This window comes from Amblyraja radiata, chromosome 2 (genome assembly GCF_010909765.2).
Source record: "Amblyraja radiata isolate CabotCenter1 chromosome 2, sAmbRad1.1.pri, whole genome shotgun sequence".
NCBI lineage: Eukaryota > Metazoa > Chordata > Chondrichthyes > Rajiformes > Rajidae > Amblyraja > Amblyraja radiata.
The window spans coordinates 19368490-19394422 of NC_045957.1; positions in this window are offsets into that span (position 1 = coordinate 19368490).

Sequence of the window (25933 nt, forward strand, 5' to 3'; positions counted from 1 at the left end):
TCGGCATCAGTACGAATTGACAACAACACTTCCTTCTCAATAATCATCAACCCAGTAGCACCACAAGGCTCAGTGCACTGTCCTCTGTTCTACTCGCGTTGACCAGAATCACTGGTAATGATGAATCTGAGTACAGGAGGGAGATTGAAATTCTGATTAAATGGTGCCAGAACAACACTATTGCTGTTAGCATTAGACAAAGGACAAAGGACATTTATTGTCACATACACCAATTGGTTTAGTGAAATTTGAGTTGCCATTGCAGCACACGAATTAAACCATGGGTCTGACGAATTCAGGAGGGGAAAGCTGGAGATCAGCAAACCAGTCTTCATGCACAGGTTGGCAATGGAGGGAGCCAACAGCTTCAAGTTCACGCATATGCATATCTCTGAAAGCCTGTCCTGGGTCCAGCATATTGATGCAATCACAAAGAAAGATCATCAATATCTCTACTTCCTTCGAAGATTGAGGAGGATTGGTATGTTGCCAAATACTCCATTGAACCGCTACAGGTGTACAGCAGAGAGAATACTGGTTGCATCACAGCCTGAATACTCACATGTTCAGGAAGGAAGGAAAGTACAGAGAGTGGTAGACATTTCCCAGTCCATCACCGCAACTGATCTCCCACCATCAAAGGGAACTATATGAGGTCTCACCTCAAAAGAGCAGTCAGTTTCATCAAAGGCCCTGGGCATTCTCTCACTTTTCTCCTACCATCACAAAGAAGATACAAAAACCTGGAAACTGTGACCACCAAGATCAAAGAACGCCTTTTCCCCAGCAGCTATCATACTCTTAAACATGATACAACACTAACCTTAACAATTATGATCCTGTGGAATGTGCCTTCATTTGCACCAGGGACTTCGGTTTTACGCTATTATGGATACCTAGTATTATGCTATTATTTACTTTATTATTAATTATTATGTAAGTATAAGTTTGTTGTTGTGTTTGCAGACCTATTAAGCTGCAGCAAGTAAGAATATCACTGTTCTGTTTTTGGCATATATATCAATTAAATAATTTACCCTTGACCTGAGAAGTTAACTCTGCCTTGTGCTCCACTGCGTTTATCTATTCTGCTGAGTATTCCCAGCATTTTCCATTCAGTTACCAATAACATACTTGTGGCCAATGCCAACAGTGGAATATGAGCTAAACTGACCGATTACAAAACATTAAGAACGGATAGTGTATGAAATAAGGGAGATACAGGAAACTAGGGTTGCTGAAATGTTCAGCAAAAAGCTAAGCACTAGAGGAAGTTAAGGGTTAGGTGGCATCTGTGGAGGGAATGGACAAACAATGTTTAGTTCAATACCCTGTTCCTCCAATTTGCACTGGGCCTCACTCTGACAGTGGAGGAGGCCAGGACAGAAAGGTCAGTGTGGGAATGGGAGGGGGAGTTAAAGTGTTTGGCAACTGGGAGATCAAGTAAATTTAGGCGGACTGAGCAGAGGTGTTCAGCTAAACTATTGCCGAGCCTGTGCTTGGTGTCGCCAGTATACAGGAGTCCACACCTGGAACAGCGGATACAGTAGGTGAGGTTGGAGGAGGTGCAAGTGAACCTCTGCCTCACATGAAAAGATGTTGGGGTCCTTGGATGGAGTCGAGGGGGGAGGTTAAGGGACAGGTGTTGCATCTCCTGCTGTTGCAGGGCAAAGTACCTGGAGAGGGTTGGTTTGGGTGGGAAGGGATGACTTGACCAGGGAGTTACGGAATGCATGGTCACTGTGGAAAGCGGAAAGGGGTGTAGATGGGAAGAGGTAGTTAGGAGTGGGATCCCGTTGGAGGTGGTGAAAATGTCAGAGGATTATGTGCTGTATGTGACGGCTGATGAGGTGGAAGGTGAGGACAAGGGGAACTCTCCTTGTTACGAATGGGAGGAGGGGAATAAGTGCTGGGCTGCAGGATATCGAGGAGACCTTAGTGAGGGCCTCATCTATAATGGAAGAGCGGAACCCCTGTTCCCTAAAGAATGAGGACATATTCGATTACCTGGTATGGCACACCTCAGCTTGGGCACAGATGCGGCATAGATGGAGGAACTGGGAGTATTAGGTGGATGCAGGTGAGGATGGTGTCATTGCAGATGGGTAGAGTAAGTGACAAAGCCTCAAAGTGAAAAGGATACAAAGGGTTGTCAGATCAGAAAAGAAGTGGGGGAGTGAAATGTAAAGCTCGAGCGAGGAAAATGCTGTAAGAGGGAAGAGGGTATGGGAAAGGAAGGGGTAAAAGGGAAATATAAGACTGGGAATGAGAGTTGAGCATATTGTGGAGGGCAAAGGAGTGGGGAGATTTTAGTGGTGAGAGGGTGGGAGAAAAGTATGCGCAGCAGGTGGTAAGGGGGGGAAGGTGGTGGAGGGTGCCTAACATAGTCGATGCAAAGATGCTATTGCTCCTGGCTGGCTGTCCAAAAACTCTATCGTCCTGGGGCCATAGACTTGAAATAAGTGGTTGACCATTCAGTGGTGAATATACAGTGGCTTGCAAAAGTATTCATACCCCTTGAACTTTTCCACATTTTGTCACGTTACAACCACAAACGTAAATGTATTTTATTGGGATTTTATGTGATAGACCAACACAAAGTGGAGCATAATTGTGAAGTGGAAGGAAAATGATACATGGTTTTCAAATTTTTTTACAAATAAAAAACTGAAAAGTGTGGCGTGCAAAGGTATTCAGCCCCCTTTACTCTGATACCCCTAAATAAATTCCAGTGCAACCAATTGCCTTCAGAAGTCACCTAATTAGTAAATAGAGTCCACTTGTATGTAATCTAATCTCAGTATAAATACAGATGTTCTGTGAAGGCCTCAGAGGTTTGTTAGAGAACATTAGTGAACAAACAGCATCATGAAGCCCAAGGAACACACCAGACAGGTTAGGGATAAAGTTGTGGAGAAGTTTAAAGCAGGGTTAGGTTATAAAAAAAATCCCAAGCTTTGAACATCTCACGGAGCACTGTTCAAAACATCATCCGAAAATGGAAAGAGTATGTCACAACTGCAAACCTACCAAGACATGGCCGTCCATCTAAACTGACAGGCCGGGCAAGGAGAGCATTGATCAGAGAAGCAGCCAAGAGGCCCATGGTAACTCTGGAGGAGCTGCAGAGATCCACAGCTCAGGTGGGAGAATCTGTCCACAGGACAACTATTAGTTGTGCACTCCGCAAATCGGGCCTTTATGGAAGAGTGGCAAGAAGAAAGCCATAGTTGAAAAAAAGCCATAAGAAGTCCCGTTTGCAGTTTGCTACAAGCCATGTGGGGGCACAGCAAACATGTGGAGGAAGGTGCTCTGGTCAGATGAGATCAAAAATGAAGTTTTTGGCCTAAATGCAAAACGCTATGTGTGGTGGAAAACTAACACTGCACATCACCCTGAACACACCATCCCCACTGTGAAACATGGTGGCGGCAGCATCATGCTGTGGGGATGCTTTTCTTCAGCAGGGACAGGGAAGCTGGGCAGAGTTGATGGGAAGGTGGATGGAGCCAAATACAGGGCAATCTTGGAAGAAAACCTGTTAGAGTCTGCAAAAGACTTGAGACTGGGGTGGAGGTTCACCTTCCAGCAGGACAACGACCCTAAACATACAGCCAGAGCTATAATGGAATGGTTTAGATCAAAGCATATTCATGTGTTAGAATGGCCCAGTTAAAGTCCAGACCTAAATCCAATTGAGAATCTCTGGCAAGACTTGAAAATTGCTGTTCACAGACGCTCTCCATCCAATCTGACTGAGCTTGAGCTATTTTGCAAAGAAGAATGGGCAAAAATTTCAGTCTCTAGATGTGCAAAGCTGGTAGAGACATACCCCGAAAGACTTGCAGCTGTAATTGCAGTGAAAGGTGGTTCTACAAAGTATTGACTCAAGGGGGCTGAATACTTTTGCACGCCACACTTTTCATTTTTTTATTTGTAAAAAAATTTGAAAACCATGTATCATTTTCCTTGCACTTCACAATTATGCACCACTTTGTGTTGGTCTATCACATAAAATCCCAATAAAATACATTTACGTTTGTGGTTGTAACGTGACAAAATGTGGAAAAGTTCAAGGTGTATGGAAACCTTTGCAAGCCGCTGTATATTAATCAGAGAACTTTTAGAATTATAATAAATAAGGCTATGGAGGCTCAGATACTGAATATTTTTAAGTCAGGGACTGGTACATTCCGGGACTATTAAGAGATCAAGGAATGATGGAAAATAGCATTGAGGTAAATCATCAGCCATGATATTTTTGAATAATGGAGCAAGTGCAAGTCCATATGGCCTCTTCCACTTAAAAACTTTAAACGCATTTTATGGATCACAAAATAGAGGAAAAGGGAAGAGTCAAATTGGCCTTGGTTTCATTCCACAGTCTCCTACAACACTCAATCTTGACTCCATATCTCTTAATTATATGCCACTTCTCCGTTCTTGCAAGCTTATCTCCTATATAATTCTATCTTGATTCAATTCCTGACCACCAACTTTCTTTTCTAATATCTTGTGACAATGGAGTAATATATATATATGTGTGTATGTTTCTCTCATCCTCAGGAACCATCACTCCTCTTAAAGACATAATTTCTTCCTCAAAGAATTTCCACTTAACTATTCTATTCTCATCCATTACCGTATTGTTAAGGTCCTTGGGCATGTTGCTTTCCTCTTATAAAGTTCTTCACTCTTCTAAATATACACATTTTATCTTCTTCGTAGCAAAATGGCAATCCCAGCCAAAGATATCAATGTCTGCACTTGTAACAGGGAATGAATTACCCTGCTTATACTCCACAGTCTTTTTAGAGGACAAACTAGTTTACATTTCACTCTCCTCTGGTGCCTTCTAGCTTCATACAACTTCCCAGGGAAGATTCAATTCCATCTCTCTGAAAGGAGCCCCAAAGTGATTCTTCCCAGAGTAGAGGATTCTGGATTTTAAAATTTGACGGGAAAGGCTTAAGTTAAGAGGGAAGAGATTTAAGAGGGATCTCGGGTGCAACCGTTTCACTCACAGGGGTTTTCCATATCTGGAACGAGCTGCTAGAGGAAGCTGCAGAGGGAGAGACAATTACGGATTTCAAAGACATTTGGACAGATATACGAATACAAAGTGGAACTAGCCCAATGCCAACTTGGTTGGCATGAATAGTTGAGCTGAAGCTCCTATTTCCATGCTATGTACATGACGCACTGTTTTCATCTCACTGTCTTTTACTGGCATTCCTCTGAGGCCAGGTGGTGACTGATAATACAGTCCCACTTCCCCAATACCTCCTGTGGCCCCATGTCTGGGCTTATCTTGGAAGAGTCACAACTTTTACTTTCAACATCTAGAAGACAAAAATATTGTTTTAGGCTCCCATCATATTTTCCACTTGCTACTATTGTCAAATGTTGAACCATCCTGTTGATTTGAGCTGTGTTTTGTTTAATCAGTACCAATGATATCAATGTAAAACTAGGTTTTGCTTATCAAGTCTGGCAAAGGGAGGAAGATGAGTTATTATTCAGGCATATTCCATTTGATCTGCCAGCACATTGATATCTTTATATCTTCTCAATTTGCCTCCACCTCCTCAGAATCAGTAGATTTATGACACTTTTATTTATTTCTGCTAGCACCCTGCCTAACCCTCTGCTCCTCCATCTGTTCTTTGATCTAAACCTTCTCCAACTTGACATGAAACCAAGCTGCACTCCTCAAATAGCTAACACAAGGTGCAGCCAAGAGAAGTTTCCCTGAAGTATATTAGAAATGAACTAGACTGTGCAAAGCTGCGCTCTCAAGCAACCACTACACACTTTCTTTATTAGATCCCTAACAATTACACTAACATTTTGCATGCTCAATCTGTGACTCTCAATTACATACACAAGAGAATATAAATGTAGAAATCTGGAGCAAACCATCTTCCACAATAACACTGATGGTGCTCAGCAAGGATATATTCTCGCCCCCTTTCTTTACCCCCTATACACTCACGACTTCACAGACAAATGCTGCTATAACTCTATTTACAAGTTTGCAGATGACACCACTGTCGAGGGCCAGATCTTGAATATGAAGAGACAAAATACGGGAAAGAGGTAGAGCTTAGTAACATGGAGTCAAGGCTACAACATCTCCTTCAATGTCAGCAAAGTGATGAGGCTAGTCATCAAATTCAGGAAAGAAGATGGTGACACACTCCAGTCAGCATCAACGGTGCCGGTCGGGAGCTTCACGTTCCAAGGTGTAAATATTACTAAGAATTTGTCCTCATTCAATCACATTGAAGCTACAGCAAAACTACGGCTCTACTTCCTCAGAAGACAAGGGAAATTGGTATGTTTCAAACAACTTGTATTAATTTCTACAGATGTACTGTAGGAAACCTCCTTCATCACAACATGGTTAGTCAAAGATTGCAAGAGATTGCAAAAAGGGTGGCACAGTGGCACAGCGGTAGAGTTGCTGCCTTGCAGCGCTTGCAGCACCGGGGACCTGGGTTCGATGCCGACTATGGGTGCTGTCTGTACGGAGTTTGTGTGTCCTCCCCATGACCTCTTGGGTTTTCTCCGAGACCTTCAGTTTCCTCCCACACTCCAAAGACGTACAGGTTTTTAGGTAAATTGGCTTGGTATTAGTGTAAGATTGTCCCTAGTGTATGTAGATAGTGTTATTATGTGGGGATCGCTGGTCGGTGCAGACTCGGTGAGCTGCACGGCCTGTTTTGCGATGTGTCTCTAAACTAAACTAAACTAAACTAAATTGCAGAGTTGTGGATATAGCGTGGGCCATCAGACAACCCAACTTCCCCCACCAATCCAATGTACACTTCACGCTGCCTCGGGAAAGCAGCCAACATAATCAATATGTCTAAAGAAGGGTTTGAAGAAGCAGTCTGAAGAAGGGTCTCGACCTGAAACATCGCCTATTTCCTTCGCTCCATAGATGCTGCCTCACCTGCTGAGTTTCTCCAGCATTTTTGTCTAACATAATCAATGTAATTATTTGATCATTCAGAATGCCTTATGTTCTATTCTCTTCATCTCGCTTACTCATGTCCCTTTAATCCTAAATAATAAAACTTTGCTATCCTTCTATACAATCCACCCTGATCTCTCCTGCTATTAGTGCACTTTCAATTTCTGCTTTCTTTTCTGAGGAACAAGTTGTAGTCGCTCAACCATTCACACCTTTTTTTAAAACTCCTGAATTGCTCCAATCATTATTTTTCTCCTCTATCTGCACTGAGATGATCGCCAATGATCTGTGGTGGACCAACCACATTTACACGATAGCGAAGACAGCACATTAAGCGTCTACTTCCTCAGGAATCTGAGGAAATTTGGCATGAAATCAGTGACTCTAATGCCCCTGTCCCACTTAGGAAACCTGAACGGAAATCTCTGGAGACTTTGCCCCCCACCCAAGGTTTCCGTGCGGTTCCCGGAGGTTGCAGGTGGTTGCCGGAGGTTGCAGGTAGTGGAAGCAGGTAGGGAGACTGACAAAAACCTCCGGGAACCACACGGAAACCTTGGGTGGGGCGCAAAGTCTCCAGAGGTTTCCGTTCAGGTTTCCTAAGTGGGACAGGGGCATTACAAACTTCTATAGATGCACCATAGAGAGCATACTGTTGGGATGCATCACAGCCTGTTTTGGGAACTGCCCTGACTGAGACCGCAAGAAATTGTAGATAGTTGTAGATGTAGTCCAGCCCATCACACAGACCAGATTTCTCCACATTACCTCCACCTACACTACACTCTGCCTTGGGAAAGTGGCCACCATAATCAGGGACTTGTCCCACCCCAGTCATTCCTTCTTTGCCCTGGTTCCATCCTGCTGAAGGTACGGAAACTTGAAAACACTCACTTTCAGATGCAGGAACAGCTTCTTTCCCTCTGTTATCAGGCTTCTGAACAGTCCTTACATAAGCTAGGATGCTGCCCGATTAACCTTTACCCCTTTGTGCACAATGGACTTCATCAGTGGAACTCTTACACTACAATGCACCGCAATGCTGAGAACTGTAGCCTTTTGTTCTCCATTTACCACCTTCCAGCCTGTGTCACTATCTCCACCATTCCCTCCCCCTCCTAATTGATGTGTCAATCAATCCTCCCTGACCTTTTACCTATCATCTGCTAGCGCTTGCCCCACTCCACTCCCCCACATCTTTATACTGGCTACTTACCCTCTATTCTTTCACTCTCAATGAAGGTTCTCGACCTGAAACATTGGCTGTCCATTTCACTCCACTGATGCTGCCTGACTTGCAAGAGTTCCTTCAGCAACTCCTTAATTTGCAGGAGGAAACCTAATGTAGGTTAAAAAAAAGGCTGAATAATTGAGCAAGATCCTTTTGTAAAATCGCAACATATAGATTTAGTGGGGGAAATTGAGTAGAAAATATCAGTGGGTTGTGTGAAAAACTGTGAATGGAACAGCAAAGATGCAAAGCGGAAAGAGAACTCTGAAAAACATTGAAGATGTCACTTTGGCAAGCAACCAAAATAAATCACTGGTGAAAAGGCATAAGTCAGCAGTTAACATCCAGTACATTGTGTCCAAAACGTTGTGTCCGGACATGGTGTTTCTATGAGATTATTCATAAAACAGGTAAATATTTGTAGAATTCAGCTAAGGATGGACTTCAATTGGTTGATCTTAGAATTTGAGACAATAATTTGAGAACTTTTATAAAAGTTTTCATTTATTGTGACAGTTCTGCTTACATTGGTGAACTAGTTCTAATAATGTGCAGTGTTCTATGAAAACTTGCATAAAGTTACAGTTGCAGTGTAATTTTAGAAGCTAAATTCTATGCTAGAAAGTAATTGAAGAATACATTAATGATATTTCTTGTTTGGAATCATTTTAATAAATAACAAATAATGATTTACATACAAAATACTTTGAACATTCTGTAATGCGGTTGTAGTTGTTGATGCCATTGACACAGAGAAAGTTTGTGCTTACTTTTTATGGATCCTATGATCAGCTGATTTGCTGATAAGGTGGATCTATGTTTAAAGTGACACAACCCTGCATGTGGCAGCTTTAGGTTTAGGTTTATTATTATGACGTGTACCAAGGTAAAGTGAAAAGCTTTGTTTTGCATGCTATTCTAACACATCTGATACATGAATGCAATCGAGACAAACTCAAGTACAATTGATAGAGCAAAGGGGAAGATACAGTGGGCAGAATATAATTCTCATCATTGTTGCACATTGTAGTGTAAGAGTTCCAGAAATAAAGTCAATGTCCACACTGGGGTAGAAGTAAATTGAACAGTACCCTAGCTTATAGACGGACTGTTCAGAAGATAAAAGAGGGGACAAGGCTGATTCTGAATGTTGATTCCTGGACTCATTGTTGGAGCAGGCTGTTGGTCCAAGACTTACTGAGGTCGTACGACTATTCAGAACCATTGCCTGTCAATTAGCACAATTCAGACCATTAATTGTTCAATTCATGCTATGTTTCAGTACTTCTGCTTTAAGTTGGGTGCGTGACTTTCTGATATTTGCCAGTGAAGGTAAGATGGACCAGTTAATGGAAATACACCTTCAAATAATCAACAGGGAGAATAAACCCACTGGCGGAACCACATTACCACTGGCGGAAAGTACTATCTACACAGAGGTTTCTTATAACTTGCCACAGATACTGCCTGACTTGCTGAGTGTTTCCAGCATTTTCATCTTTGTTCCAGCATGTGCAGGTTTTGTGATTTGTAAAAATTCTACCATGCCTTAGATTGGACCGCAGGTGGGGTTGAGTCACTGGAGCCAGAGAACATAGGAAGGATTCAGCATTTACATTGGCTGCAGCATCTTTGCCCTGCTCCAGTCGCGTAGCTATCACCGAGGGGAGGGGGGGGTCGAGTGGATAGTGGATAAGGTTGACAACATTGTCATTTGATAACTGTTTGTTGTTTACAAACTGTCAATGGCAGTCTTGATCTTTTCCGTACTCTGTATTTGGGATTAGTTGAATAAAAGCTCTTTGTTAAGGAAAATATAAGTGTCGCGCAGCTTGTGCCTCTTGGGTTGGTCATACCAGCCACACATGTGCTCACCAATGAAGACTGCACAACAGACATCATCTAACTAAACAGTGAACCGACACACAAAGTAGCCAAATTCCAGTTTGAAATGTTATTTGGATGATTAACATACTAAAACTAGCATTTAAATGGGACCTCACCCAATTGTGTACATCCTCCAACACATTGCTGCACCACATTAGGCATTTAAGATACACTCCCCAGGACAGTCACACAGTAGTAACACACACTTTGGCCAATTCTGCCATTATTTTAGGGGGAGTTAATTATGTATTGGCAGGAAACACCAACATTTATTAAAGAAATAGGTTCAGGGATTCCTGCCCATTGCTGATAATGCATAGGGCACTGAAGCTTACAGTTTTTAAAAAGGCATAAGACGTCACAAAAGAATAGACCATCTTACCCCTTCATCCTTCTCGGATGTTCAATAAGATCATGGCTCTGTTTTTATTTTGTAGCCTTTAATTTTTTGTATTTCCGAAGAGCACCAAGCACAGTCTTAGATGTACTCAAACAATCAACAACCATAGCTTTCCAATGAATCCCTATCCTTTGGATGAAGAAACATTTTTTTCACTTCAAGATCCCAATCCTTATCCTGAGATAATGATCCAGTAAAGTAAGGAATGCACTTTCATACAAAAAACCCAGGAAAACACAGAATATCCTCAGCAGGTCAACTGTGGAGAGAGAAACAAAGGTAACAGACATGAACATTTAATTTTCTCTCTCAATGCTGGATCCTGCTGAGGATTTCCATAACTTTTTTCTCAAACTTTAAGTTTCTGACATCCACAGTATTTTGCTTTTGTGCAAAGTTTGCTTTGTATCCAGTTTAATAAATGCCCATGAAATATGTCAAAACTCTACTGGTACATTGCAATTATATAAAGCCATTTCTGCTGAGAGAATAGTTGACTGTGCTGGGTTAAAGATCTGCATTGTGGTTTGACCCTATCAGAAGCAGAGAGATGTTTCTCTACGTGCAAAGGCAAAATAGCAAAACAGTTCTCCTAAAGCATGTTTTCCAGCTGTAGAAATCGGTGAAGAAACTTCACCAGAATACTCAGCCTCATGAATTCCACACTCCGCTGTGCCTCAACTGATCCTGACAACAGCTCTGTATTAATTCCAACTTTAAGTTAAAAGTGTGCAGATTGCCCAGAAGGCATTGTAAATCTGAGATATGTTCTTCAATAATTTGTTTCCTTGGAACGCGGAAGGAGGCCATTCAGCCCATCATGTTTTTGTCAGCTCTCGAAGCAATTTCTCATTGCAAAATTCTCACAGAGTACCAGTATATTTTAATGAAAAGTGCAGCTACTGTGCATTATAAAATAGGGATACAAAGCATTCATATTTTCATTGGGTCTATTTTGGCTTTCAATTCCATTGTGGTGTGGGGTGGAATTATTAAATTTCAGATCAGATGCCACTGTTTATGTGCATGTAGATGATTGCACCCTTGGGATTTGGGATTAAATCTATCTTTGTATTTGGATGTTTTTGAATTGTATTAAACAACTTTATTGCAGCACAATTGGGACTCAATTGTGATCTGGTACTCAACATGCTGGTACTTACATTGAAGACCACACAGCATACTCAAAACCCTCAATTATGATAAAGAAATTAGAGTAAAATCAAGTGTTGCAAATTGCCGAGCAATGAAATGAGTACTTGGATGACAGCCAATGTATTTAATTTAATAAATGTCCATGAAATCTGTCAAAACTCTACAGCCACACTGGAATTATTTGCTTAATTACAAACAATGATTTGCCAGGGTTATAACCAACTGAACATGGCAGTGCAATAGAAATTCTAAACATAAACATTTGTTGACCTTGCATGGTCTTACTTGCTTTTTAAAAATAGCATTCAATTTCACTTACAATTTTACTGTGCCACCAGTGACATTTAGAAGTCACTTATGGCCTGTAACATTTATAGAAAGGAGTTATTATTATCAACTCCCTGAGTTGCCTTCTGAAATCTGTTTGTTATAAAATGATTTGCGATCTGGCTTTACTGATTTCCTGTTAGAGACCAGCTTTTCTGCAGAGAAGGCAAGACAGTTGTGGGAAAGCATTTTAGAGAGGAATATTATGATCACAATATATATAAAATGTGAATGAGTTGGGTGGGAATATAAAACTGCTGCATCTTATTCCTCTACTAAACTAAAACTACCCCAAACCACCCCAAAAAACACATCTATGCTCTTACAGAAACACACGTATAGAATGTATAGAAAGTATATCGCAGTCGCTGCCTCAAAAAGGCTGGCAGCATCATCAAGGACCCACACCATCCTGGCCACACACTCATCTCCCCGCTACCTTCAGGTAGAAGGTACAGGAGCCTGAAGACTGCAATGTCCAGGTTCAGGAATAGTTACTTCCCCACAGCCATCAGGCTATTAAATAGTAAGATTAAACGAGAACTTACCAGTTTGCAGTTTGATCTTTGTTTTATGAGGAGTTACGATGAGGGATTACGTGAAGAGCCTGCCAGCCCGCATGCACGTCAATCTTCAAAGCAGCGGTGTGAAATCACAGATAACAGTTTTTGAACTGAATATAGTAAGATTAGAGAAACTAGAATACCAGCTGACCTTTATGATAGAGGGTTGGGAGTGGAGGGCACGTAATCCCTCATCGAAACTCCTCATAAAATAAAGATCAAACTTCAAACTGGTAAGTTCTCGTTTAATCTTACTATTTTACTTCGGAGTCACGTGAGTGACTACGTGAAGATTTCAAAGCTCTGTGATTTCATGCCGTGGAAACGAGTCCATGCGTCACACACTGCATCAGTTGCCCAAGGATGAGTGAACATTAATAATTCATTCAGACATGACATAGATATAGACATGTTGATGCTTTTTAATGAACAAATAATGATAATAGTAACCCCCCTCAACCAGGAGGAAACTATAAAACAGAACCTAATTGGAATAGCAAAAAAACAAGAATAAAACTAACAACACTTCAACTGCCGAAAAGCAAGGGTGGAATGGCTTTACCAAATCTGAGGAAATACTTTTATACAGCTCAACTCAGACCTCTGGCTTGTTGGTGTAGACCTGATTATGAATGGAAATAAATGGAAAAGGAGATACAGGGTTACCAGACCCAGATTTTGGTGGGAGACAAATATCTGAGAGGGGCTTTGAGACATGCTATGGATCCAATAGTAGCATTACGTTAGAAATATGGAATGTTATAGTGGAAAAATACAAATTAAAAAAAGGGGTTCACGCATTGAAGTGGTTCGCATATGACTCAAAGTTTAAGCCAGAGGTGTATGATTCAAAATTCAAAGAATGGGCACAAAAAGGCATAACGGCAATGTATACAGTTTCAGAAAATGGCGAGTTTATGAGCTTCCAAGATTTAAAGTCAAAGTATGGTCTCGATTAAGAGACTACTTTACAAAAGAGATAAGGCTAGAACTAGATGAAACTTCAAATAATGTGATCAAGGTGATTGTGGATGCATACAAACAGAAGGGGTCTTGGGTCATCTCTGCTTTCTACCAAGCTCTGGTGGGAAGCGGGAGAGAATCAACGCTCTACATAAAAACAAAATGGGAAGCAGAATTAAAGATTCAAATAACAGAAGAAGAATGGTATCAAATGCGTGAAACACAATGTTCATCCACAAGCTCACTAGAATGGAGAGAATTTAGCTGGAAGAATCTATCTCGCTTTTTTATAACAGCCAAAATAAGAAGCAGACAACTTGCTGTCCAACAACACTGTTGGAGGCTGTGTGGGAGTACGGAGGCAGACCACTCGCATATTTTCTGGAACTGTGTAAAGATAAGGCCATACTGGGAAAATGTTGATGCAGCTGTAAAAAATATCTTGGGTTATAAAATCCCAAATACCAGCCCTGTGATGTATCTGGGGCGTATTAAAGATATTGTAAAAATAGAAGATACATATTTGATTAAAGTTTTGCTTGCAGCAAGTAAGAAGGCCATTACCAGGCAGTGGCTTAATGAAAAAAGTCCAAAGCAGGAATAGTGGTTAGAATTTGGGCGAGACATCTTTAATATGGAGAAATTGACTTATTCCTTGAGGGTCAAGGAGAATTCATTTGAGAAGATCTGGGAAAAATGGACCGTTTATTTGAGCCATGACACCAATTAGATAAATGCCGAGCTAGATATGGGAAGATTGCGTTATATAGAACTAGATGGTATGTTTGTATGAATATTGAATTATCTCCAGATAACTAATCAATGTAATGTTTTTTCTTTTTTTAATTTGGTAAGTGAACCACAAGGTCTTATTCCAATTTTTTTTTTAATTTACTTCTTTTTTTTTCCCCTATCTACTTATTTTTTTTATTTTGATTGCTGTTTTTCTCACTTTGTTTTATTTATGGTGATGGTGTTGCACTGTTTTGTATATATCTCTTAAAAAGCAATAAGAATGTAAGTGAAAAAAAGAAAGAAAAAATTATTATGTTCCACGGACATCCTTCCTAGTTTGGAGTCAGTTAGGCACTGACCCCTCTCAGTCCCCTCCACAGAGAGGGAGATCTGTAAGCAGCCTTGAAACAGGTGCTGCCGCAGGCCCCGAGGAGACCTGCGCTGATATGGCCCCATTCCATGGACCACATCAGGATGGAGCATCACATTTTGTGGGATAAATGCCCGAGGACGCTATCAATGCTCCATCTGGGTTAAACGTCCAAGGACGTACCTATCTCGACAGGCCTGTCCGTCTTACTCTTGGCTTTACCCCCTTTCTGGGGAACCATCGCGGTTCCTATCCATCTTATTTTTGGTTTTACCCCCTTTCTGGGGATCCACGGCGGATTCAAGAGGCACCCGGATGTCGCTGACCGCACTGTCAGTGACTCGGGTAGCGAACCCGACGGCCGTCGGCTACTCGCACTTCCGCGGACTCCGTAGCCGGTTCCCCGCGGTCCGCGACCGGGCTTCCCCGTGGTCAGTAGCCGGTTCTCCCTGCAGTCCATGACTGGGATTCCCCGCAGTCATAACCGATTCCACGCAGTGCGACCGGGATTCCCCGCGGCGTATATTATACTTCCCCGCAGTCCATCCAGCAGGAAACTCTGTAAAGAGCTTTCCTGCAAGGAAAACAGAACCTGGAAATAAGTTGAAAAACTTACCTTCAGGTTTGAAACTTACCGCTGGAGGAGCAGCGCGCCTGCCAGCCAGTCGTTGCGCAATGCGATAGATGATATGAAGCGCATGCAGGCTGGCGGGCTCTTCACGTAGTCACTCACGTGACTCCGAAGTAAAACTCAACTCAAACAAAACTCTGAACATTAATAGCCCATTATCTGTTTATTTGCACTTTATCTGTTTATTTATTCATGTGTGTATATATTTATATAATGGTATATGGACACACTGATCTGTTCTGTATTCATGCCTACTATATTCTGTTGTGCTGAAGCAAAGCACGAATTTCATTTTCCAATCTGGGACACATGACAATAAACTCTCTTTAATCTTGAATCTTGAATCTTGAAGTATCTGCTAAACACAAACTGGCCATTTTACTTCGGAGTCACGTGAGTGACTACGTGAAGAGCCCGCTCAGCACGCATGCGCGGCATTACGTTCAGCAGTGAAACAGCGGCGCATCGGGAGTCAGGCGCTCCCGCTACAGGTGAAAGAACAGACCGTCAGGTAAGCTCTGAGGTCGGGTTTTCTTTCACAGGGAGCCTTCTGCTTTCAGGCAGAGAAGAAAGGCTCTTGGACCAACCTTTCCCATGCTCGACTCCACGGAGGAGCGTTTCATCTGGGGGGGGGGGGGCAGCAACAAGGTGGTAGGACTGCTTACCCGGCGCACCGCTATTCCCCGACACCGCGCCGAGCCCAGCCCGCTAGAGCCTGAGCAGCGGGCTGGAAGTAAAGCCACGGAAGAGGCGTCCGGCCGGTGGCTTCCGACTTGTCGGACGGGGACGTCTCTCCACCCGCCCGGGGGAGAGACAGCCGCCTGAGCCGCTTGGAGCGGCTCCTGGAGCAGGAGCTACAGCGAGACGCGCTTCGTGAGGGGCGCTCTCGCAGGGTGAGTTCAGGCACTCCCTCCACAGTGCCTTGTGCACTGCCCATTGCTTCCTCCTTACCCGAGGGTAGCTTTGGTGACCAGGACTGGGCTGGTCAAGATGGCTGAAGACCTCGGGAGTATGCAAGGGGTGCAGGAACAGGAAGAGCTGCTAGGTGTGGTGGACCGCTACGTGGCAACCCCACGTGCAGGAGGCTGTTAAAGGCCAAACCAGCGGCCAGCATTAACCACCTCTCCAACAGGCCCCTACAGGAGAGGTGGTCAATAAGGCCTTAGAAAACTGCAGCGGATCCTCAGGCTCCTGACGTCAGCCATCACATCGTTTGCTCGTTCCGTGGACAAATACGGAGATGACCACAACCTTCGTAAACAAATCATAAAACCTGCCATAAAATCCTAAATTTGCGGGGTTGTGCATACCCCAGCCACTGAGCCAGACCCACTGCTCTTTGGCAAAAACCTCACAAAGCATATGAAGGATGGAAGAGGCTTTTAAAAATATTCGGTCTCATGAGGGCAGGCCCGGGACGAGCAAACCAAAAACCAAAAACAATAATTCCTAAGCAGCAGCACCCCATCGCGTCCATCAGTCAACGTCTACCATATGGGGCTGGTGAAAGCTCGGGGTCCGCATTCTATCCCCGGAAGTCTTCTTTAGACCAGGGCCCAGAGCGGACCCCATGGAAAATGCGCCACCCCCCAACGTCACCGCCACGTCAGACAACGTGCAACACTCGTTGGAACGGCAGGAAACAGAAGAATACCCATAACCATGGAGGTAGGTGGGTCTGGTTCCTACCAGCGTATAGAGAATAAGGGCTTAATACTAACAGTGGGGAGATTACACCTGTTTTAAGAAGCACGGGAGTCTATCACGAGTGATCAGTATATACTCAATGGCATTAGTGGATACAAATACAATTCATACTAGAAAAATTGCCACCAGTTCAACATTCACCCCAGAGGGTATTTTCCCCTCTCCGTTAAAGAAACGAGAGGGACAAGCTGAACTGGTGAGACTAATTACAAAGGGCATCATGGGAAAACATGAACCCTTGGAATTCGTATCAAAATTCTTCACTAAACCCAAAAAAGATGGTGGATGTCGCATCATCATTGACTTAACTTCACTAACGAGCTGCCCAAGATGGCGCCTGCCTGCGGCGACTTTTGCGGAGCTCCAGAAAAGAAAAGGCTCAACTACAACTTCCAACAACTTACCTGGATCAGAAAAACGGCAGAAATCGGTGCCGTTTCGGACAAGCTGCTTGAGCACCTCAAGGCTCTCGCAATTTCGCGATCTCCCGCAGCTGCGGGCACCCCGGACTTTAAACTTTCCCACGCTGGCTGTGGAACTCCCGACCCGACTGTGGATCCCAGGTACTGTACCTTGAAACCCCGGGATGACCCCCAGAGCCGACGGGCTGGATCTTCCAGGAACAACGGAGCTGGAGCTGCCGTCTGTGAGGGAATCCCCATTCCAGCGCAGGTCCGCAGAAACAGCAGGTACAGCAAGCACAGTACCTGGAAACAAAGGGGAAGCCTCCATTGTGTCCAGAAACGTGGCCGACGGGCAGGACTTCAGGTCAGAATGAAGCGCAGGGGACTTCGGCCCCCTCTCCCAACTATCCTACTGGCTAATGTACAGTCCCTTGAAAACAAAGTGGAGGACTTAAGGGCAAGACTGCTTTATCAAAGGGAGCTGTGGGAATGCTCTGTGTTCTGTTTCACAGAGACATGGCTCACCCCCAGCTCCCCAGACTCAGCGGTCCAGCCTGAAGGGTTCTCCATCCACCGCATGGACCGTACCCTGGCATCTGGGAAAGGGAGAGGAGGGGGCGTCTGCCTCATGGTCAACTCTGCGTGGTGTTCCGACGTGGCAGTCCTGTCCAACTCCTGCTCTCCACACCTCGAACATCTGGCGGTGAAGTGCCGTCCCTTCTACCTCCCGAGAGAATTCACCTCCGTTATCCTGACCGCGGTCTACATCCCACCCCAGGCAGACGTCCGTCTGGCACTGGAGGAGCTGCAGGCCGTGGTCAACAAACACCAGACGTCTTACCCCGAGGCATTTACCACCATTGCTGGGGACTTCAATAAGGCGAACCTCAAGAAATCACTCCCCAACTTCCACCAACATGTCTCCTGCTGCACCAGAGGACCTAACACCCTCGACCACTGCTACACCACCATCAAGAATGCCTATCGTTCTATCCCTCGCCCTCACTTCGGTAAGTCCGACCATACCGCGGTGCTGCTTCTTCCTGCCTACAAGCAGCAATTAAAGAGCGCACCCCCAGAAGTGAGGACAGCACAGAGCTGGTCGGGGGGGGGCAGAAGAACAACTCCAGGACTGTTTGGAGTCTGTAGACTGGGCAATGTTCAAGGACTCGGCAACGGACTTGAACGAATATGCCACAGTCGTTACAGACTTCATAAAGAAATGTGTGGAGGACTGCATCCCTACAAAAACCTTCCGAGTGTTTCCCAATCAGAAACCTTGGATGAACTTTGAGATCCGCACTCTTCTGAAGTCCAGACACAGGGCATTCACCTCCAATGATACAGTGGCCTACATGAAGACCAGATGCGACCTTGGTAAGGCCATCAAAAAGGCCAAAAGGGACTTCTGCTCCAAACTGGAGGACGAGACAGATGTTCGGCAGCTGTGGCAGGGTCTGAATGCAATCACCTCCTACAAGGCAAAACCAGGAGGCAGCTCGAATGCCGGTGTAACATCACTCCCTGACGAGCTCAATGCGTTTTACGCACGCTTTGACAGGGAGAATACTGATGTGCCTTCCCGATCCCCCATTCGCTGTGATGGCATTTCAGTCTCAGTCACAGAGGCCGATGTCAGGAAATCCTTCAGAGGGGTGAACCCTCGAAAAACACCTGGACCTGATGGTATACCCGGCCGTGTTCTAAAAACCTGTGCGGACCAACTGGCGGGAGTTTTTACGGACATTTTCAACCTCTCACTTCTGAGGTCTGAGGTCCCCACCTGCTTTAAAAGGGCATCAATTATACCGGTGCCCAAGAAGAGTAAGGTGACATGCCTCAATGACTATTGACCAGTGGCACTAACGCCGGTGGTGATGAAGTGCTTTGAGAGGTTGATCATGGAGCAAATCAACTCCTACATCGACAAAAACCTGGACCCACTGCAGTTCGCGTACCGCCACAACAGATCAACGGTGGATGCGATCTCGCTGGCCCTCCACTCCGCACTGGACCACTTGGACATCAAAAACTCATATGTCAGGCTGTTATTCATTGATTACAGCTCAGCATTTAACACATTCATCCCCTCCAAACTGGTTACCAAACTCGCAGAACTGGGTCTCTGCGCATCCCTCTGCAACTGGATCCTCGACTTCCTCGTCCACAGACCACAGTCTGTTCGTATTGGTGGAAATGTGTCAGCCTCAATAACAATCAGCACGGGAGCACCTCAAGGCTGCGTGCTCAGCCCCCTGCTGTACTCACTCTATACCCATGACTGCGTAGAGAACCACAGTGCGAACTCCATCATCAAGTTCGCTGACGACACCACTATTGTGGGGCGTATCACTGATGGGGATGAGTCAGAGTACAGAAGAGAGATCGAGCAACTGTCCATATGGTGCCAGCGCAATAACCTGGCCCTCAACACCAACAAAACCAAGGAACTGATTGTGGACTTTGAAAGGAGTAGGAGGGGGACCCACAGCCCCATTTATATCAACGGGTCAATGGTTGAAAGGGTCAAGAACTTCAAATTCCTGGGCGTGCACATCTCTGAAGATCTTTCCTGGTCCGAGAACACTAACGCAATTATCAAAAAAGCTCATCAGCGCCTCTACTTCCTGAGAAGATTACGGAGAGTCGGATTGTCAAGGAAGACTCTCTCTAACTTCTACAGGTGCACAGTCGAGAGCATACTGACCGGTTGCATCGTGGCTTGGTTCGGCAATTTGAGCGCCCTGGAGAGGAAAAGACTACAAAAAGTAGTAAACGCTGCCCAGTCCATCATCGGCTCTGACCTTCCTTCCATCGAGGGGATTTATCGCAGTCGCTGCCTCAAAAAGGCTGGCAGTATCATCAAAGACCCACACCATCCTGGCCACACAATCACCTCCCTGCTACCTTCAGGTAGAAGGTACAGGAGCCTGAAGACTGCAACAACCAGGTTCAGGAATAGCTGCTTCCCCTCAGCCATCAGGCTATTAAACCTGGCTCGGCCAAAACTCTGATTATTAGCAACCACTTTCTGTTATTTGCACTACCAGTTTATTTATTCATGTGTGTATATATTTATATCATGGTATATGGACACATTTATCTGTTTTGTAGTAAATGCCTACTATTTTCTGTGTGCTTAAGCAAAGCAAGAATTTCATTGTCCTATACAGGGACACATGACAATAAAACTCACTTGAACTCACTTGAACACTAAATATGTTTGTTAAGTATATACATTTCAAAATGGAAACGGTTGTTACTGCCAAACAACTAATTTCCAAAGGATACTTCATGGCAAGCATTGATCTTAAAGATGTTTACTATTTAGTACCATTCACAAGGATCATCGCAGATACCTGAAATTTACCTGTATGGGGCAGCTATGGCAGTTTAAAGCATTACCCAATGGGTTCACATCAGCCCAAGATTATTCACCAGGATACTAAAACCAGCTCTGGCAATATTCAGAAGACAAAAACATATTGTCATGGCATATCTTGATGATATCTTAAATAATAGACAAGACCATGGAATTGACTATGTTAGCTGTATCAGCTACCAAACAGTTATTCAAAACCCTGGGATTGTCTTACATCCAGATAAATCTCAGTTGAAGCCATCCACAATCATGGACTACTTGGGCTTCACAATTAATTCAGTCTACGTGACTGTAACATTGCCAAGAGACAAAACAGTTGAATTGGCACAATCATGCAACAATTTAATGATTCGGACCTTTGCACTGTCAAAACTTACAAAGAGCAAAGGTACAGGCACCAAAACGACATACAGGTCATTATGATCGTGTCATAAAGTTACCCATGAAGCAATATCAGAACTACAGTGGTGGGCAAAAAACATTTGGCATAGTTTCAGCCCTATTATCATCACTAACCCTACGTTAGTTATCCAAACAGATGCCAGTGCTCAAGGCTGGGGAGCAACTAACTCTATACCCAGCACAAGTAGTAGATGGACTAACCCAGAGTCATCATTACCACTTACACTGGGCATTAATTATCTAGAGATGTTGGGTGACTTTTATGGTTTAAAAGTATATGCACAAATATGCATCACTTGCATGTACGGTTACAAATAGATAATACTACGGTGGTGGTCTACATTAACCATATGGGCGGCATAAAATCGGTATCATGCGACAAGTTGGTCAACACAATTTGGCAATGGTGTGTCGAAAGACATATTTGGCTATTAGCAACTTACCTGCCAGGTAAGCTAAATACAGTGGCAGACACCAGGTCACGTAAATTTAATGACAACATCGAATGGATGTTAAACCCCAAAAAATTTGCAAAAGTTATCAAGCAATATGGCACGCCAGATATCGATTTATTTGCATCAAGGCTAAATCACCAGGTACCTATGTATGTCGCTTGGGAACCAGACCCTGAGGCAGCAGCGGTAGATGCGTTCGCGCTGGATTGGGGAAATTCTTCTTCTATGCATTTCCTCCCTTCTGCCTCATCAGTTGGGGACTACGCACAATACAAATGGACTCTGCTTCAGGTATTTTGATAGTACCCGACTGGCCTACGCAGCCATGGTTCCCAATACTCCATGACATGGTTGTTGAAACTCCGATGGTATTCCCCCGTGACCCAGAGTTATTAACACCCAGTGTCGGGCACAAGCCACCCGTGCCATGAAAAAAAAAATCAAACTCCTGGGTTGCAGATTCTGCACAAACCACTTCTGGGACTGGGATTATCAGAACAAACCGTCGACACCATGTCAGCATCCCTCCCAACATCCACTAAAAAACAGCACTTGTCCAGCATCAAAAAATGGGAGAAGTACTGCTTGGATACAGGGACCACCTACTCAACCGCTACAGTTACCAACGTACTGGAATTCCTGGCGAACCTTCACCACGATGAAGGACTCAGCTACAGAGCCATCAACACAGCTAGAAGTGCCCTGCCTGTCTATTTAAAACCAGCTCCAGGACAACAGGCCATGGGGTCCCACCCGATGGTGGTCAAATTAATGAAGGGTATTTACAACTCTAACCCCCTAGACCAAGGTACACCCATATATGGGATGTCAGTGTGGTCCTGACATACCTCAGGGGATGGCCACCAGCCAGATCCCTCAACCTGGAACAATCTATGCTCAAAACACTCATGTTGATGGCACTTGTATCTGCACAGAGGGTCCAGTCACTACACCTATTGCGACTGGACAGCATGCTCACAGCTCCAGACCAGGTCTCGGTCGTTATCCAGGGACTGATCAAACAGAGCAGACCAGGAACACCTAATCCACCTTACCCGCTAGAACCACGGTTATGTGCCATGACCCACCTACTATCCTACATAGACACAACCAAAAATATTCGAGGGAGATGAAAAGCCTTGTGGGTCAGTCATAAAAAACCTTATGGTCGGGTGACGAGCCAAACCATTGCGAGATGGCTCAAGCAGGTGCTAAAAGCTGCTGGGATAAACACTAACATGTACAAATCTCATTCCACCAGGGCAGCATCCACGTCGACGGCTAAAAGAATGGACGTGCCTATAGACCATATCCTGACTACAGCAGGATGGTGGGGGGAAAGCCCGTTCAGAAATTTTATAATAAACCGTTGGCAAAACCTGTTTTATTTGCAGAAAAGATTTTACAGACTGCAAATATTTAATTGAAGCCCAGGGGAGCAATTTAATTTCTTTGTTGTTATTGTTAAAAAATACCATTGTGTTTTTCTACAAACAGATTCATTGGTTGATTACGATAACACACTTCCTCCCTCAAGGACTTCGGCAGTGCGTGAAGCAATACCTGTTACACGGTTTGAAATCACAGAGCTTTGAAGTCTTCACGTAGTCACTCACGTGACTCCGAAGTAAAATAGTAAGATTAAACGAGAACTTACCAGTTTGAAGTTTGATCTATATTTTATGAGGAGTTACGATGAGGGATTACGTGCCCTCTGCTCCCACCCTCAATAATATGGGTCAAACTGATAAACTGATGTCTCCTTTTCTTTACTATGTTTACTTCAATAACTGTGTCTATCTGTGATTCCACACCGCTGCTTTGAAGTATGCTGCGCATGCGTGCTGAGCGGGCTCTTCACGTAATCCCTCATCGTAACTCCTCATAAAATACAGATCAAACTTCAAACTGGTAAGTTCTCGTTTAATCTTACTATTTTATATGAAAACAGCATGGTGGCAATATTGCCATTTTATTATTTTCTCATAATCATGTCGCTGAATATTTAAGGCAGCTTGATTATGTTGCACCTTAATAATGTGTGATTAAATATCATCAACTATTCAAATGAGGAGCTGAGGATCTGTGAGTGCTACCCATGCCTTTTATCCATTCTTCAATCACGAGAGTACTTGACAGTATTTGCCTGTACTCTCCACTCGATAGTTAATAATGTGAATAACAGATGAAGTGCTTGGCAGCGTGTTAAATAAAGATGACCTGCTGGATTCAATTTACATAATATTATCTAATTTAGATCAATTTAACATTGTGTATAACAGATCCACTGCTCTGTATCTAGATTATGATTTTCATGATTTCAGGCATCAGGCAACCCAAAGAAAATAGCGGCCAAAAGAAAATAGGGCACATCTCGTTAGCATAAACACACTTGCTTTATTTGAGAGGATGCAGCTGTCTATAATTTTTTTTTCCAAACCCTTGACTTTTTCAGCACACAATACTTGAGCATCATTTGTTTTAGTTAGTTACATTAAGTTGTTTTTTTCTATCTGAATTACACACAGCAAACTTGACTGGGAACTTCCTCTTATGATGCACACATTTGTTAATAATTCACTTGCCACAGAAAATGAGCATGATGTGACTTAATGTTTAAGACGGAACTGCAGATGTTGGAAAATAGAAGGTACATAAAAATGCTGGAGAAACTCAGCGGGTGCAGCAGCATCTATGGAGCGAAGGAAATAGGCAACGTTTCGGGCCGAAACCCTTCTTCAGACTGGTGTGACTTAAATTGTTTTGCAATGAATATAGTTGTTCTGAAATATAGCTTGAAGAATTTAGATCATGTATTTTCAGGACAAAGTAATCATTAGCCAGTCATAGCAGAAGTGTGTTTTCACAGTGGCGCCAAAGAGACATGTGTGAGATACAGGGCCACTTACACAGGCTAAACAGGTTTACAATGTGTGCTTTGTGATAATCCCACAGCTTTAGCTGGAGTTACAGGAAGATTTGTCTGGGTACTGGGTAAAAATAGCCAGCGTGAACCTCTCATTCCTGAACCCTAACACCCCACAAACAACTTGTCTGAGATGCAACTTTTCCACTGGCTAAGATTTTTAAAGTCTACTAGACCAAGTATCCCCCAACGCAATAATCAACCACTCGCCCGTTCCCCCAACATAACCCGTTTCCACCACTCACCTGTTACCCCAACATAACCCATTCCCCCAACTAAATAATCCACCACTCACCCATAGCCCCCACGGGAGGCCTGGATCCCCCATCGCAACCCGTTCCCCAATGTAAGATTCCACCACTCACCCATTGGGTCCCTGTCACACGGGAAGCCTGGTCCCCCAACGCAAACCCATTCCCCAACGTAAGATTCCATCACTCACCCATTCCCTCAATGCAACCCATTGTCGATGTGAAACTTGATCACATCGACAACGGGAAAAATCTGAGTAAGGTTCTGCAAAGATTTTAGCGCTACTGCGTACCGTTTTGGCGAAGATACAATAACACACACACACACATACACTCACATACATACAAGACGTGACTTTTAATATTATATATAGATAGATGGTGATAGAAATCTGCCATGTTCTGTGTCCATTAGTCCTATCATACACCTGTGTCTGGATTGGTATGCTGCTTAAAGTCTCCCTGAACTTCTTAGCCTCTTTATCTACCAACAGCAGCAATAGCAGCAGCAACAGTAGCTGATCCATTGCCCATTACCACTTAGAACATGAGCAAATTTGGTCAGGAGGAGGTCACTCAGCCCCTCAAACCTGCCTTGCAATTCTACATGACCATGGTTGATGTGCCCCAGGCTTTATCTCCAGTTGCCCATAGCCCTCAATTGCCTCACCAATAATGTTTAGCTACTTCTTCTCTAAATACTCTTGCCTTCGCAACCCCTGGGGCTGGAGAATTCCAGATATTCACCACACTCTGTGAGAAGTTTGAATCTCAGTTTTAAATGATCACCCTCGTACATTTACTGATGTTCACCAACTGATTCCGGATTCACCCGCGGGGGAAACAACTCGCGATCTGTCCTGCCCTGACTCCCATGGATTTTTAATGTTTCAATAAAATTAACCCTTATTCCTCAATATTCCAAGAATATTGATTCTAGCTTGAAGTCCACCACAGCAGAAATAACCTCTAATGCCTTCTTCTCAGAGATGCTCCCCTTCTGCTTTGGCTTCAGCTGAGACTCTCGGGCTAAACACAGTCTTGGGAATGCATGAGCCATGTGGGCTTCTCAAAGGACCAGGCACCAATCCACGGCACTCATAAGGAGCTTTGCACTTCCCATTATAACCCCAATAGCCATTATTCCCTTACCATACAAACCATGATT